The 4,981-nt window shown below is 35.5% G+C and overlaps 1 long non-coding RNA gene across 1 annotated transcript; it reads left to right on the plus strand.

The window, feature by feature from the left end:
* Positions 1–530: 530 nt before the first annotated feature.
* Positions 531–1,640, plus strand: LOC144993024 (uncharacterized). Its single transcript, XR_013657039.1, has 3 exons — positions 531–900; positions 1,179–1,223; positions 1,586–1,640. It is a non-coding gene; the product is annotated as an uncharacterized LOC144993024 (long non-coding RNA).
* The last annotated feature ends 3,341 nt before the right edge of the window (positions 1,641–4,981 follow it).

The raw sequence follows: 4,981 nt of genomic DNA on the forward strand, positions 1-4,981 counted from the left end.
AAATAAATAAAAAATAATAAAAACCAAAAAGGGGTTTATACAAATTTACACCCTGCTTATCCAAAGATTCATAACCCCTTTTTGTAATAGTAAAAGGTGTCCAACACAAAAGGCCTTCAGCTCTCATCTGTTTGCTCAGTTGTTGGACAGAACAAGTCAAAAAAAAATAATAATTTGTGCTACTGCTGCACCGCTATCACATCACCAATCTCTTACAATCTCTGAAATAAGAAAATGTTTTTCCCCTGAAACAGAGAACTGTAACTACATTTTGCTAAGGCTTACCAAAACTTATCAAACACTGAAATAATGTTTTTAGTTTAATTAGACAAAGTTTCAGCTTCAGATGTCTCCAAAAGTATTTCAACCTTATGTACAGATCCTCTTTCCTAAATGCTGAAGTGACAGAAGAGTGTCTTCAACACACGTGTCTCAATTGCAACATTAGTTTAGACTGTTTAGTTTCACAATCCAGAGTCATGACTAATATTTAATCATTTGTGTGCTTCCTTGTGGAGTTTTCTGTCAGAATACTTGAGGATATTTCTGTTTTATGTTCTCAGGTTGTGTGTTTTACCTCTAAAACTGTAATATGATAAGCAGGATGTACTGTCATTTAAACATGACTTGAGGTCATCTTAATTTCTTCTGCTTTATTTGCTTCATTTGAGGATCCGGGTTCAGTCTTTTGGAAGAAAGCCAAAGCTAAACCAAGGGGTTAGACACATGTTTATGCATATGCTGATGATGCCATCCTGTTTGTTCAGGTTTTGCATAAATAAGGCCCCATGATGAGCTCCTTCTGCACTTCGTCTTGGTGTTTGCTGAGCAACAGGTGAACATCTGGGACCATGACTTCACCACGATGGATGATCCTCGTCTGCTTTTCCCTGACCTCAGGTACCACACAGCTGTTCATGGAGTCATTGTTTCTCCTGAGTTAAAGAAAATAATGAAACTATTGAATGCAACATTTACAATTGAGCAGCATTTACTTGTGCAGTATTTTAACTTTTGCAAAGATGTTCTACTGAAACCTGAATGTGGGTTAAATTCTATGCTTATAATAGATGTTTATAGTAAAAATGTTCAGTTTATTTGAATATTTATTAATGATGATTATTCTGCAAAAACCCTATTTTGATCCAAGTTCACTAACTTCTTTTTATATTTTTTAGTCTTTGGGACGGGAGAGAGTTTGACAATAATTGTTCCAGAGAACTGTGAGTGTAACAGAATTCATGCTGGTCTCAATCCTCACTGCATCAACAGATGTCATAAATTGTTTTCTTGAAAATTCTACATAACTAGCTAGAATGTTCAAATCCAGCAAATGCAGTAACTGAAGGAATTTTCTGAAGCACCAGGGTTAACACAAAGAGTCTGGCTCTATGGTTTATATGTTTGAAATGGTAAAATTGTAGCTTATGAAAATGGAGAGTTAAATGTTGTTTTGATGCTTTCTGAGATTTAGTTAAAACTTTAATACTAATTTGCTATGTTCAACATACAAATAATTTCTGTGATATTAGTTGTAGTTTAGATGAAGAATGTATTTGGACTTATTAATGTTTCTATTTTTTAGCTGTTGACCAAAATTCTCTGCCTGCAATAATTGCTCAGATGAGCAAAGCAATCGCTGGTAAGTCAGAGGAATTTCAGTCAATCATAATTTAATTTGTTGGGTTTTCTATCATTGTTTGTGTGATAATTTTTTACTGCTTTTTTATTAAGTCACTATACACATAGTCATCAAAAATTCAGTTACTTCAATTTTATTATCACTTACATTAAAAACTGCTTAAATTTCTTTCTGTAATCCAATCAAATGGATTTTTAAAATCGATTATTTTAATTCTCATGAATTGTGAATGATGGGATCATTAAAACATTTAAAAACTATATATTTAAAAATTTTGTTTTTATTCCCCCGCAGAAGAAATAATTTTTCCCATTGCAGCTTTAGCAGGAACCATATCGAGTTGTTACCTGATTATTGTTGCAGCTGAAGCAAAGAATAAAGCAGAAAATCTGACAAGAAAAGAAAATCAACACGTCATTATTGCATAAAACATGTTCATCTTTTTCAGATCTGAATGCCAGCCACAGAAAACTGTTGGTTCAACAAAATGGGATAAGATGTAACTGCAGTGAGTATAAATAATAAACTTTTATCTAGTTGTGTTCAAACATATATAGCACTTTACTACCTTCTTGGAAGGCTCAAAGGTCTGCAGCTACATAAGCACACACATTCACACACATATAGCGGCTTTGATGCCTAACATTGGCGCCAACCAACAACCACGGCGAGAAATGTGGGGTTCAAAGTCTTACCCAAGGACACTTGGATAGATGGTAGGCAGGGCAGGAACTAACCTGAGATCAGCATTTTAGTCGTCTAGTGAAGCGTTGACGGTTGGACAGCTCAGTTGGTTAAGTGTGGGACTTGCTCGTGTTGTTTCTCAGGGTGAGCAACAATGAGCTCCATCCAGTGTGGGTCCTCGGGATTTACCCTAAGCTGGACTGCTTAACTATGCAGCCACAAGGAAGCTTAAACCTCTGTCTCCCTGTGCCGGTCCCCAGCCCAAAAAAACAACTATCTGCCTTGCTTATGAAAACCTCATGGTCATAGAGGATTTCTGAAATATTCTTGTAGAGATTTGTATTCCTCACACTGCATTACTAATTTTACTTTGATATTTTTGCTTCTGTGTTGACTTTAAGTTTACCCATCTCAAAATAAAATATGTCAAGGATAAAATAGTTCACATATTTTTAATTGGGGAATTTAGATTTTATTTTCACACACTGATGTCCACATCTGATTCTGCCATCAGAACCTTTAAAGTTTAGTTTTTTGGTCAAGAATCTTGGGTCAGTTTTGGATCTGCGGTTCATAAACTTGTTCTGATTGTTAATCAATCATAACTGGTTTCTGAGGAAAAAGAAGAAAGAAAGAACATGAACTGAATTAACAGTGACTGAGTCTAAGAAAAGGTATACCAGTACTATTGAAACAACAATTTAATGTGAAAAAAAATGTATTATTAAGAAATGAAATAAGAACTGACTGTTTTTTTTTTGTCAGATCCAGCAATCCAAGCCTGTAACTCACAAAGAATTCTTCTGAGCCGAAGGCTGAATACATACAGTAAGTATGAAATGTAAACCATATCTTTCATTTAGTCAACAAGTGATTGATTTTGATGGTTTGCATCTCTGAGCACATGAGAACAGTCTTAAGAGAAAAGCTGCAAATAGATAAAAAAATGCGTGTTTGTAAAATTTTTATTTTAATTACTTTATGTTCAAACAAAAAAACGTAGCAATAATATAGTTGACTGGTGACCCAAAGTCACTGATTCTGATGCAACATTTGGGTATTACAAATTAACAAAACATAGCATTGTAACTTGATTGAAGTCAGACTAATGCATAGTTGAGCTGAACTGGGGATTCAACTTAAATGCAGTTCAAAAATGTGGACCAACTGTTGCAGCCAAGAAAGAACAAATCTTTATTGCAGCTTTTTGCAGATCAGTTTTGTGCAAGTCTTCATTACCCTGTATTGTTTTAAAAAAACTTCTTAACTCAAATCTTTATTTATGTTAATGTAAATAAGATCATCTATTTTCTTTTCTTACATATTCACAGCTGAGAACAGTGACTGCCCAGAGATCCTCACTACAGCAACAACTGAATGTCCTCCGTAAGTGTGAGAAAGTCAGGATGCAGTGTTGAGTAGACAATAAAGTTATATAAATTAAAGTAATGCAAATGCCTTCAAATTCAAATTGTGTCAATAACGAGTTTTTTTAAGTCAAAAGGTTAAATTGCAACCCAAAATCTGATCTCTAATAAAGTTCATTGTTTAGAGAACATTAAAATCTTTAGACAAGAAAATGTACTGGATTAAGTTTAATCTGTGTACAGAATAATGTCTGTCAGGAAACCTGTACAGACACCTGAACACTAAGTGTTGCCACTTATACCTAAACAGTAGTTATACATTTTTTTATTTCTTTGTGAATAGATTTCAAAAATAAAGGATGTCTACTTATTTTACTGACCCACACTAAATTCCTGATCATCTTGAAAAACGTTTTTACCCCACAGGTTCCCAATATGCTGCGTTGGTGAGACAGAGATCAGTATTGCAGAATCAGATGAATGTCTTTGGTAAGTATGAGACAGTTGGTGAAGAAAACCATTAAAAATGTTTAACTCCTTTTTAGTTTTACTATTTAAAACTTTTGCATTGAAAATATTTTGCAGAAAAATCTTCCACTAACTTATAGTTGTTTTTATCAGTAGATTTAAGCGCGACATAAATGTTTGGGTTATATTAAGACTCAGTAGATAAAAACCCAGTCAAATTCATTTTCATCAAATTATACAAGTTAAAACCATTTTTAACTGTAGAGGACCTTATGATATGAGACTGATAGATGTAACTGTTTTATCCCTTGTGCTGTCTTAGGGGAAAAGAAAAGCATGGATTAAAAAAAAAGATAAGGAGGGGGGGTCATTTTAAAAACGCATACCCCCCTTTGGTATTGACCCCAGACAGGTACACCCCGTACACCCTCCCGCAATCGAAGAGGGTCGAGTTCCTGAAAAAATTTTTTTGTACGTTTCAGGCACCCTCTATATCCCCGACTGGTAGAGGGCGCCAAACCCCCCTTTTCTTTTTGTCCCCGTCCAGCAGAGGCCGCCATTTCTCCATTTTAGTTATACCCCCCGACCACCAGGGGTCTTGTTTTCCACCGTTCATTTCTATACCCTGCCTCTAGGGGTCACTAATACCCCATTCTCTTTTATTGCCCTCAGCCACCAGGGGCGCCACTTATTTAGCAACCACCTTCCTCCCGCTGGTTCGTGGGGTTCGATTGACCCCAAGTTTTTTTTTTTTTTTTTGTGTGGCCACTGAGGGGATTGGCGCTGGCTCATGGGGTGCGATTGACCCCAAGTTTTTTTT

Source organism: Oryzias latipes, chromosome 1 (genome assembly GCF_053564925.1).
Source record: "Oryzias latipes strain Hd-rR chromosome 1, Olatipes_Hd-rR_3.1".
Taxonomy (NCBI): domain Eukaryota; kingdom Metazoa; phylum Chordata; class Actinopteri; order Beloniformes; family Adrianichthyidae; genus Oryzias; species Oryzias latipes.